This window comes from Macrotis lagotis, chromosome X, assembly GCF_037893015.1.
Source record: "Macrotis lagotis isolate mMagLag1 chromosome X, bilby.v1.9.chrom.fasta, whole genome shotgun sequence".
Lineage (NCBI taxonomy): Eukaryota > Metazoa > Chordata > Mammalia > Peramelemorphia > Peramelidae > Macrotis > Macrotis lagotis.
This window is the reverse complement of record NC_133666.1, coordinates 26,904,572-26,917,510: the sequence shown is the minus strand read 5'-3', so window position 1 is coordinate 26,917,510 and position 12,939 is coordinate 26,904,572. Positions and strand designations below refer to the sequence as shown.

Genomic DNA, 12,939 nt, shown 5'->3' with positions numbered 1-12,939 from the left:
CCCAATCTTTCTAGCCTCATTGAGTATTACTGTTCCCTTTGTACTTTTTCATCATGTCAAACTGACCTTCTCTCCATTCCTCATACAGAGGAATTTCTCTCCCACCTCTTTGTCTTCACATTGGCCATTTCCAGATCTGAAATGCACTCTCTTCTACCTTCCTCTCAGAGAGTCCCTGTCCTCTTTAAAGATGAGACACGAGCACCATATCCTGCATGAAATCTTTCCTGCTCCCCCCAAAATACTGTCCCTCCCAAATTTCGTATTTAACAATTTTAATTAATTTGCATTTATCCATCTTACATTTCTGCTACATATATTTTTATATTTACTCATTGTCTTCCCCACAAGACTGCAAACTCGTGGCTAGCTGGGATTATTTCATTCTTTATGCTTGTATCCCCTGGTACATAGTAGGTGCTTAATAAATGCTTGTTTATCAATTGATTGATATGATCAAACTGTGTGATATTAGATAATTTACACATCCCCTCCAAGCCTCAGTTTCCTCCTTTGTGCAATGAAGAGGTTAGATTTGATGGTGTCCAAGGTCCTTCCTAACTTGGACATTTTATGCGGTAGGGTTTCTTCCAGCACTTACAATCTATGATTAATGAAGTTTTCCAAGATGTCTTATGTTCCCTGCCCACTCTCTCTAGCCATTCTTTATTCCCCCTTTGGTTTTTGCAAGGCAATGGGGTTAAGTGACTTGCCCAAGGTCACACAGCTAAGTAAGTATTAAGTATCTGAGACCAAATTTGAACCCAGGTACTCCTGACTCCAGGGCCAGTTGCTCTATCCACTTTACTACCTAGCTGCCATTCTCTATCATTCTTTCCCCCTCTGACTCTTTATCTTGTTATTTATTATGAAGTGTTAAATATTCTAACTATGTTGATGTTTTAACTCCTACTGGACACTGTCCTCCTTGAGGATCTCAATTTTTGTCTATTCTTTCTACATATAGCATTGTGGATAGTAAGTGTTTAATAAATGTTTGTTGATGAATTAATGGTCAGAATTAGCCTGCCACGGGCGGCTAGGTGGCATAGTGGATAAAGTACCGGCCTTGGAGTCAGGAGTACCTGGGTTCAAATCCGGTCTCAGACACTTAATACTTACCTAGCTGTGTGGCCTTGGGCAAGCCACTTAACCCCATTTGCCTTGCAAAAACCTAAAAAAAAATAAAAGAATTAGCCTGCCATACTGTATAAACTCTCCCCCTGAAGACACATAAACACAATGTCTTCCCATTTGAACAACATACTCCCTTCTTCTATTTTAATTGATTTTGACATTATTTCTTTTGTTAATTTTCTGCTATTCTAAATGCAAATTGATTTCATGGAAACAAAGTGACAAATTGGCATTCTCCAGATGCAAAGGATAGTCTCTCATGGCATGTACATACACTACTCTCTTTCATTTCAGCCTAAAAAACTCGAGGGTTATATTGTAAGCTACTGTCACAAGATTTCTCAGATCGTGCTTGGATTATTTCTAATAAAATCCTTTATCCTCAGCTCTCAATTACAAACCATTTAGAAGGAAGCACATGGGAGATTTTTAGCTATCCGCCCAGGGGGAAACAAACTTCCCAGAAAGGGGCCCAAAAAATGTTGAAAAATTGTGGTAGTCCTGTAGATACACAGATGTCTGAACCTCTGGCAAGGGACATTACCTGTACCTCAAAAACTGGTCTTCCATTTCCTCTTATAGAAGCATCAAAATTGAGCTTTACTAAAGCATCTCTCTGGGCCTCAATTTCCTCATCTGTAAAATGTGGTATAGTGACATAAGCACTATATTTAAAACCAGAATTTTGTTGTTCATTTGTGTTTGATCCTTGGCAAAGATACTGGAATAGCTATTTCCTTCTCCAGTGGATCCATTTTGTCAGGCAGTCAGAGGTCAAGTGACTTGTCCAGGGTCACATAGCTAAGAAATATCTGAGATTGAATTTGAACTCAAGGTTTCGTGACTCCAGGTTCAATGCTCTATCCACTGAGCCACCAGTTGCTTCAAATCAGAATACTCAGTTTCAAACCCCAGTTCTGAAATGTGCAGGTCAGTCAATGGATGTGGAATAGGGACAGCTAGGTGGTCCCAGGAGATAATGCACCAGGTCTGGAGTCAGGAAGTTCTGGGTTCAAATGTGGTCTCAGATATTTACTACTTGCGTGACCCTGAGAAAATCTCTTAAAATCTCTTGTTTGCCTCAGGTTTCTCCTCTGTAAAATGGGGATAATAATAGTATCTAACTTCCCAGATTGCTGTGAAGAACAAATGAGATATTATTTGTAAAGTGCTTAGCATAGTGCCCTAGGTCCTTTGTGGTTGAGGTAAGTATTTGTAATACTAAAAATAACTTAGTGGTTCACAATTGTCCTTCAAATAATATTTCTGTTACTTTATACAATGTTCTCTTGGTTCCTCATTTCATTCTTCGTTATTTCATGCAAGTCTTTCCATGGTTTTCTAGAATCAACTTGCTCCATATTTTTTATATCACAATAGTATTCTATCACAATCATAGATACACAACATGTTTAGCCATTCTCCAATTGATGGACATATCCTTAATGTTCAGTTCTTTGCTACCATAAAGAGAGCTGCTATAAATATTTTAGAACATAGATGTAATTTCCCTTTTTCCTAATCACCTTGGTAAATAGACCTAATAGTGGTATTGCTGAGTCGAAGGGTCACAGTTTTAAAACACTTTGGGCCTAAATTCAGATGGTTCTCCAAAGTAGTTGGATTAGTTCACAACTCCACCAGTGGTATATTGCAATTCCTTAAATATGATGTCTCTTCTCTCCTTTCTATGCCTTTGCATATACTGTCCCTTATGCTTTGTAGAATCCCTCACTTCCTTCAAAATTGAGCTCAATTGCCACTTCCCACATGAGGGCTTCCCTGATCCCTGCAGCTCTCATTGTCCCCTGAAATGGCTTTAAATTTTATATAGATTTTGCATTTACTTTCCTCCTTACAGATTCTACTTCACCAGTAGAATGTAAGTTCCTTAAAAACAGGGGTAGTTTCACTTTTGTTATTGCATCTTAAGCATTCTCAGTTTGCCCCACATTGGATCATAGGATCTTGGAAAGAATCTTAGAAGTCATTGAATATGGGCGGCTAGGTGGCTAGTGGATAAAGCACTGGCCTTGGAGTCAGGAGTACCTGGGTTCAAATCCTGTGTCAGACACTTAATAATTACCTAGCTGTGTGGCCTCGGGCAAGCTACTTAACCCCATTTGCCTTGCAAAAAACTAAAAAAAAAAAGAAAAAAGAAGAAGTCACTGAATCCATTCCAATCATTTTACATATGAAGAAATTGAGGCTAAAGAGAATGACTTGCTCAAGATCCAGGTCTTCCTAAGTCTAAGTCTATATACCATGCTAAATTACTACTTGGTGAATAAATGAATGAGCTCATGCTTCATTTCAGTGACCTTCCATTTTCTCTCTTTACTCATCAGGATTTTGTTGGAAGAGTTTGGGGAGCCCTCAAGACTTTTCCTCACTCCAATCAATTTCCTGAGGGTAACTTTTATATCCTTCTTCCTTAGGGTACAAATGAGAGGGTTCAACATGGGGGTAACTGCTCCATAACATATTGAGATGACTTTATCCTGGTCCTGAGCCTCTTTAGATTGGGGCTTCAAGTACATATAGATGGTTGTCCCGTAAAATATGGTCACTATGGTCAAGTGGGAACCACAGGTGGAGAAGGCTTTGAACAGGCCTCCCTGCAGCAGATCCCGAGCACAGTAGCCACAGTGCAGATGTAGGAGATGAGAATAAAGGTGAATGGCAAGGGCAGGGTAAAAGTACTAATGACCAGACCCAGGATCAGGCTCGTGGGGGTGTCTGAGCAGACAAGCTTTAGCATGGCCTGGATCTCCCAGGTGAAATGGTTGATGAGGTTGTGCCCACAATATTGAGCTAGAAAGGAAGAAGGCACTGACCCAGGTGCCCACGGCCATCTGCAGGCAGACCTGGTTGCTCATGATGATGATACGGTGCAGAAGACTGGAGATGGCAATGAAGCATTCATAGGATGTGATAGCAAGAAGGAGACATTCAGTCATCCCCATCAAGGCATAGTGGCTAGCGTAGGAGATGGTGGAGAAGTCCTCAAAACACTGAGCCAACATGTGGAATAGCAGACCTCAAGGAAGGATAGGTTACTGAAGAAAAGGTCTGTTGGGATGTGAGACTGAGTATTTCTTTGAATGACAATGACAATAAGGCTGTTCCCCAAAAGTGTAACCAGGTAGAGGCACAAGAGCCCAGTGAAGAAGGCAGCCTGCACATGAGGCTTCTGGGAAAAACCCACCAGGATGAATTCTGTGACCTCAGAGTAGTTAGTTCTCTGTAGCCCATCCATCGGGCTCCGTCAGCTGCAAGGGAAAGAGACAAAACAGAGCATCTTCTACATGGGAGCCGGGGGACAGGAAGAAGTTTTCAACGGCTTCTGGAATGAACATTCTCAGCTTTAAGTCAAAACTGTGCTGGCCTCTTGCCAGAGGGGCAGGCTCATACTGCACATGTTGATGGAAGATGGAAAAAAGGTCTGGGGATTTAGAAAATCATTTTCCTATGAGCAAAGATTTTTTTTTTCCTTTTTGATCCAGACCTATACTTTCATCAGTATGGGGAACTCTTGAGTGTCAAAATTCTCCCCAGCAATACAGATTGGCAAGCTTCTTGTAACTTATTTCCAGAGTTACCTGGAATACTGAACAGTTAATTATCTTACTGTTGATCCAGTAGTTACATGGTCACTCTGCAGGTCATGATGGCGTGCTGCCTCTCAGCAAAGGTTAACAAAGGTTTATTTTATTCAAGAGAGAGGGAAATTGGCCACAATTACATGATATCAATAATTTCTGGTCAAATTCATAAAAGATTCAGTGAAAGAGGTTGATCCTTGCTATAGAGAGCAAATAGCTAGATGATTGACCAAGCCTCTAAGTGAATAGGTTGATACTTTTGGCATCTAGCCTAGGTAGGAGATGCATCTCCCTTGTGAAAATTAAATTCAGAGAATCTCAAAGTTGGAAAGGAATTCAGAGTTCATTTAATCTAATCTGTGCTCAGACAGGAAGTTACTCTTCCAACATCCCTACTAAGTGGTCATCCAACCTCTCCTTGAAGACTTCAGGTGAATGGGAGCCTGCTCCCTCCCTAGGCAGTCCCATTCCTCTCTAGGACATTTCTAATTGTTAGGAACTGTCCGAAACTAAATTCAAGAAACCAGTTACAGGGCCAAATGAATGGTTTGGATTAACTTTTGCCTTTTCAAGCAGCTGATCATATTTCACTTAGACATAACTTAAGAGAGGAAATTAGGTTGTGTCTGCATTGCTTAAAAAAACCCCACAACAAAAAACCTCAGTCAATTCAATGAACAAAGGAGGCAAGTTTGAACTCTTTAACATTGACTTGGTGAAATTTTGTCCTTTATCCAGTTGTTTAGAATCAATTCTACAAACATCTTCCATCTATGGAGGGCTGATGGAGGAAGAAAAACTGAGAGAGTTTGGTTTGACATAAAAGTTGTGGTGCTGATAAAAAAAACAAAAAGCAAGAGTACAGAATCATAGATTCATGACATGTTAGAGCTGGAAGGCATGTGGAATGCTTGGACTAAGGGATAGGAATTGGACCTGGAATTTCACAGATATGGGAAGTCCCTGGTGAGGAAAGGCCCTCTTCTAAAGCAGGTCAACATCTCTGCAAATTGAAGACTTAGAGAGTTCCTTAGATAGAGCACTGATGGGTTCAGTGACTTGCTGAGGATATATATAGATAAACTGAGGGTTATACATTCAGTATATGTCTGAGGTGAGACTTGAACCCAGGTTTCCTCAGTCCTGAGGTCAGTTCTCTATCCACTAAGCCCTGCCACCTCTCATTATTAGGAAAACTTGCATAGGTCAAGCTATGTTAGAATTGGGAGGGGCCTTAGAACAGAGAATGTCAGAGCTGGGAGAGACCAGAGAGATAATATAGTTGAATACATTCATTTGACAGATAAAGAAACAGAGCTCTAGAGAAGGGAAGAAATTTGTTCAAGGTCATACACTTAACTCTTGACAGAGTTTGTATTAGAACCAGCTAGTATTTTTTTCCGCTAAACTCCTCCATCTCTCACTTGGAGTGAAATTTGAATAAAAGCTAAATAAAGAAAACAGCTTTATATTTCTTTGACGAAATATGTTCCATCAAGAAAGACACACAAATAAGCGAAAATTACTCACTGTGGGAAAGCAGGAGGACATCAGCAGAGATATATACTTCTTCTATAATAGAGAAATATTTCGATCAGCTGTGGCAGCATGATAGAAAGACTGTTGACCGTGTAGTCATAGAACTTGTCTAAATTCCAGGTCTGCCACTTTGTCTTTACATAACCTTGGACAAATCATTTAACTTCTCTGGGCCTCAATTTACTAACCTATAAGACGAGAGGGCTTTAGAGGTCCCTTCATGCTCTGAAGTTCTGTTAGGATTATTCCCTCTGAACTTCCAGGTCACCAAAATCTTATCCAAACTACTCTGGAGGTCAAGGGTCCCATCTGGTGAGTTTATAATTTTAGAAAATCTGGAAGATCTGGCTGTCAGTTCATATACACTGACCATACTTATTCCAACATTCATGTTGACTCATCAGAGATATCATGGTTACTTCTAGGAAGGGTATCATTCACTGCTGCTGTCTGGAAGCCACCACCGGAGGGAATGACCAGGACAGTCATGGTATACTGATCAAGTTAAGTCATGGCATCCAATTTTTTCCACGTACTGAGGGCATTACAATGAATCATACAAGGGTAGAGCTGGGGGGACCTGCAAAGAACATTGCATCTAATATTTTAGACATAAGGAAGCTGAGATTCAGACAAGTGAAGAGATTTACCCAATGTCACACAGTTTTTAAGTGGTGGGTCTTCTGCTTCAGAGGCCTATGTTCCTTCCATTACAAGATGTTGTTTCTCCTTAATAGACCTCATTTTGCTACTCATGGTCCTGGTGTCTTGCTACTAGAGGCAAAAGATCGCCTCCATTAAGGGTATTTCCATTTGTATTTTAAGATGAGATGATAGGAAGCCTGGTGATTGCCAGTCTCAGGGCAATCTCTTCCATTTGTATTTATTACAAAAATGGTAGAAAGCTTGATGATGGCTGCCAGATTTGGGGGGTGGTGGTGTGGTGATCTCTTGCCAGATCCCAGATTTCACTGGCCTAAAAAAAAGTACTTGTGACTCCCAGGAGATGGCTGGGAAGTCTCGAGCAGGTCTGGGGTATGCTAACTTTAGCCTTGGAGAAATGTTGCCACTTCTGAGACTTCAGGGACCATGTCCCTGTTTTGCAATTAAGAGGTGCTTACTAGGAAGAGAGGGAGAGTCTGTGGAGGAGAAGGTGGGGGCACTCACCAGAGTGAGTTCATTAAAAGTTATAGGCATTTCTCCCTAAACTTCATAATTAGAGCTTTAGACCCAGTTCCCACTAGCACTAATTCTGGTCAGGAAACATGAGACACCTTCTTATACCTGTAAGAGGTGTGGAGAGAATGGAATATTTCCATGGTTGGCTCCTCTGGTCTCTCTTGGGTGGCAAGATCATGTTGTTTAGAACTTGGCTGAAGAAACTGGGGATGTTTAGCATAGAGAAGAGGGGACTGGGGGACACGGGAACTGTCTTCAATTATGTGAAGGATTGTCATTTGGAAGGGGGATTAGGGAGAGTTAGGAGGGGAGTGAGAGAGGAGGAAGGGAATAAGCACTTATATCTCTACTATCATGTGCCAGACACTGTGCTAAGCCTTTTAAGCGGATTAAATTTGTTCTTCTCGATTCCACAGGGAAGAACTAGGGCCATTTTGGTAGAAGTTGCAGAAAAGCGAATTGAGGGTTGAAAGCAGAAAAAGAATCCTAGCATTTTTAGAGCACTTTACAAATATCACCCTGAGAGGTAGGCTTGATTCTTAGCCTCATTTTACAGATGAGGAAACTGAGGCAGGTAGAGCTGATGTGATTTGTCCAAGGTCACACAGCTAGTAAGTATCTAAGGTCAAATTTGGACTCAGGTCTTCCTGACTACAGGTCCTACCCTCTACCTACTTCACCAGCTAACTGCCTAACAAACCTCCTACCAGTGTGCTGTCCAAAAATCTATCGGGCTGCCTTAGAAGTAACAACAACCATCACTAGCATTTCTATAGGACTTAGAGCTTTCCAAGTGCTTTGCACTTAGCATCTCACTGGGTCCCTGAAATAATCCTGGGAGATAGGTTTTATTATCCCTTTTTTCCAAGTGAGGAAACTGAGGCAGAGAAGGAAGAAGTGACTAGTTCAGGGTCACACAGCCAGGAAGTGACTGGGTCTGGATTTGAACTCATCTCCTTGACTACAAATCCAGGGCTCTCTTCACTGTACCACCTGGATTCTCCATTACTGTACAAAGGCCTCTGACAGAGGTGAAGGATGCCACTTAGGGCTTTCCTGTCCAGATAGGGTTGTATATGATGAACTATGAGATGCCTTTGCAACTCTGAGATCCTGTGATTCCCTGTACTCCTGCAGAAATCCCAGGGGTCATTGGATTCTCAGATAACCCTCAAGGGAGTCTAGAAGACATGACTGTATTCTTTGACGTAGATGCTGAAAAATTCTAAGTGAGGTGGAATCTACCCCAGAATGGGGCAGTGTCTATAGCAGTAGCCTACTATAAACCCATAGGAATTCTTAATTTTTGTATGTCACAGACCTCTTGGAAAGTCTGATGAAGAATATGAACTTTTACTCAGAATGATAATTTTTTCTCTTTTTAAAAAATATGTACTTATCTTTCCAGTTATATATATATATATATATATATATATATATATATATATATATATATATATATGGAGAGAGAGAGAGAGAGAGAGAGAGATTATTTTCAGCATTCATTTTTGTAAAGTTTTCTCCCTCCCACCTTTCCCTCTTCCCACCCTAGAATAGTAAGTAATCTGATATTGGTTACACATATTTCCATATTCATCACACTGTGAAAAAAGAATCAGGAACCACAAGAAGGAAAAAACAAAAAGTAAATTTAAAAAGTGTTAACTAGTATGCTTTGAGCTGCACAGAATGATATTTTAAATGCATAATATAAAAGACACAGGAATACAAATGAAACCAATTATATTAAACTACAGTAAACAAAACATAAAAAAAGTTCACTGACCTTAGGTTGACATTTCCTGGATACAAATTTAATTAGAATTAGGTCCCTGTGTTCAGATTCTGATCATAACACTAGCTACGTCACCTTAGGTAAGTCATTTCTTATCTCTCAGTCTGTTTCTTCAGAAATCCCAGGGGCCATTGGATTTCCAGATAACCCCCAAAGGAGTCCAGAAGATGTGACTGTATCCTTTGATGTTTCTTCATCTGTAAAATAGGGTTCATAATATCTGAATATATGTCATAATTGTGAGAGAAGTATGTTGTAAACTTTTGAGAGTTATAGAAATTTGATAGTGATAGTAATTAAAATAAAGTCAGAACTTTTGAAATGTTAAATCTCTGATCTGGGTCAAGACCAACCAGATGGGCATCAGGCTTCAGGAAGGGAGGTCACAGGTAGTGAAATGCCTTTGATAGGACAGCAGTTGACCCATTCATCACACTATCTAGGAGCCTGGTCTTTGATGATTTCTCATCCTTGGGTTCACTGATCCCAGTGTGATTTTGGCAACTGATCACAGGCAAGCAAGTGCCTTGTTGAAAAGAAAAAAAGACCAACGTTTGCTCATTTTTTTCCCCCTTCTGGAAATGAAATTGTAAATGTTCTTGGTTAATTATGCAGCTACTAATGCCTTAGTTTAAATGAATAAAAGAATGAAAAAAGCATTTATTAAGCCAGGCACTGTGCTTACTTCTGGTGATATTCAGACAAAAATGTGAGACAGTTCCTGCCCTCAAGGAGTTTACATTCTAATAGTGGGAGGCAACATATAAGAGTGGTAGTCAGGAAGCATTTTGGTCAAAGGAGACACAGGGATGCTGAACTGATGGACAGTGCACTTGATCAATTGCCCTATTCTTTCTAGAAACAATGGTATTATTGATTTGATTATTGGACCCAGAATAAGAGGTGAAAAGGAAATAGGTATGTGGAGAGAGACAACAGGGAAGATGGGAAAATAGCCTTGGGTGGACCATGGATGACTCGATGGGATGTAAAGAGTAGCATGATCTTGGGGTTGGCTAGACAGAGACATCTAAGTAAGGTTGAATTTATTCAGTTCCTAAATATAGGGACAAAGAGGGAAGCTCAGAGGAAGATCATAGACCTAGAGCTTGCTGGGACCTTGGAGATCCTATAATTCAACATCCTTATGTGACAGATGAAGAAACTGAGACCAAGAGAAATTTGCATGCCTCATCCAAGTTCACACATGATGAAGAGAGCAGAAATGTCTTGTAGACCTGGGTTCTCTGTCTCCAAACCCAACTCTCTTTTCCTCTTTTCTTCTTATCTTGCCAGATCAAAAGACTTGTTCTCTAAAGTCTTGATAATTCAAACTCCATTTCTTTTTTTAATTTCTTTTTTATTAAAGATATTATTTGAGTTTTACAATTTTCCCCCCCATCTTACTTCCCTCCCCACCCTCCCACAGAAAGCAATCTGTCAGTCTTTACTTTGTTTCTATGTTGTACCTTGATCCAAATTGGGTGTGATAAGAGAGAAATCATATCCTTAAAGAAGAGACAAGAAGTCTAAGAGGAAACAAGGTCAGACAATAAGATATTTGTTTTTTTCTAAATTAAAGGGAATAGTCCTTGAACTTTGTTCAAACTCCACAGCTCCTTATCTGGATACAGATGGTACTCTCCTTTGCAGACAGCCCAAAATTGTTTCCAATTGTTGCACTGATGGAATGATGGAGTCCATGAAGGTTAATCCTCACCCCCATGATGCTGTTAGGGTGTACAGTGTTTTTCTGGTTCTGCTCATCTCACTCAGCATCAGTTTATGCAAATCCCTCCAGGCTTCCCTGAACTCCCGTCCCTCCTGGTTTCTAATAGAACAATAGTGTTCCATGACATACATATACCTCAGTTTGCTAAGCCATTCCCCAATTGAAGGACATTGACTTGATTTCCAATTCTTTGCCACCACAAACAAGGCTGCTAGGAATATTTTTGTACAAGTGATGTCAAACTCCATTTCTTACAGGATCAAATTCAAGCTTTTCAAGGCTTTATTTAGTCCACCTTTATCTCATCCTACTCTTCACAACTTCCTTATTCCAGCCAAACTCTCCGTTCCCCGTGGTTATTTGACCTAGTTTGTGTATTTGTGCTAGCCCTTCCCCAACTCTGGAATGGATTTCTTCTGAATCTCCACCTCTTGAAATGAGACAGTAAGTGGATGGAACTTTGGACCTGGAGTCATGAAGACCTGAGTTCAAATTTCATCTCAGACATTTTTCAGCTATGGGACCCTAGGCAACTTGTTTAACCTCCCTCAGCCTCAGTTTCCTCATTTATAAAATGGGCATAATAAATGGCTTGTTCATATCCTTTGTTTACTTATGGATTATGGAATGGCTTTTGTTCTTATACCTTTTGCTTAATTGTCTGCAGCTTTTGGATGGCACTTTTATCATTGATATTTACTGAAAAGATACCCTCACCCCATTTGTAACTTTTTCCCTCTCTCTCTAGCTTTATTGATTTTTCATTCTGCAATAACTTTTAATTTTTATTAAATTCAAATGGTATTTTCTAGTTTTTATACTCTTCTCTAGTTATCCTGCAGCTGGTAAGAAATTTTTTCCTTAACCACAGTTGTAAAAAGTATAAACCTTCCATTCTTTAACTTTTATCCGGTGTGACTTTCAATATTCAGATCATTTATCCATTTGGAAATGATTGTGCCATATGGTATAGATTTTTGATCTTAAAATGGTGTAAGATGATGCTCTAAAGCATTTTCTGCAAAACTATTATCCAACTTTCCTAGCAGTTCTTGTTTATAAAAAGAGAATTTCCCCCCTCAGTTTGTGTTATAATAGATTGTAATCTATTCTTGCTTTAAAGTCTCATTTATCTGATCAATCCAATTTTTCTATTTTTTTGTTCAGTACAGAATACTTGGATAATTCCTGTTTTATGATAGAATTTGAGACTTTCTTCTGCCAAACCCAATTCTTTCTTACTTATTTGAATGATTTCTTTTTTTTACATTCTTCCCCTTTTGTTCTATCATGAATTTTATCATTATAATGTCAAATCTTCTATTCCCTTTAGTAATCTAAGAGGCATAGCATTGAATCTATACAGGTAGTGTCATTTTTATTGCATTAGGTTTTCCCAGCTTATTGCCATTATTATTTGTCTTACATTTCTGAAAAAAGTTATTTTAAAATTTTACATGTACGTCCAGTGTTGGTTTTGGTACCCCAACTCCCCAATACTGAATACATTTTGTTATTTTCTTTTTTGTTATCGGTTTCAATAGCATTTCTCTGTATAGCTCTTGTATTTCTTGGATTTTGTTAGTAGTATTCAGAAAGGTTAATGGCTTTTTCTGGATTTATTTTGTATCCCCTGCTACTTTGCTTGAGATGTTTATATGTTGCCTTTTTGCCTGAAGAGCTCTGTTGTTATTTATTCTCTGAGATTTGTAGCGATAACCATTTTATTGTTCACAAGTAGAAATCATTTTGTCTCCTTTTTTAGCAATGCTTATTCCTTTAATATGGTTTTGCTTTCTTATTAACATGGCTAAGATGTCTAGAACCATGCTAAATTACAATTTTGGCCATCCTGGCTTCATTCAGTGAGGCAGTATGATACAAGAGAAAGTACTCTGACTCTAGAGTCAAATAATGTAGGTTCAAAATCTCATGTCTATTATCTATCTGGT

At 39.4% G+C, this 12,939-nt stretch overlaps 1 pseudogene; it reads right to left on the bottom strand.

The window, feature by feature from the left end:
* Positions 1–4,396, bottom strand: part of LOC141498624 (olfactory receptor 13H1-like) — a 92,714-nt pseudogene extending 88,318 nt beyond the window's left edge.
* Between the last annotated feature and the right edge of the window lie 8,543 nt (positions 4,397–12,939).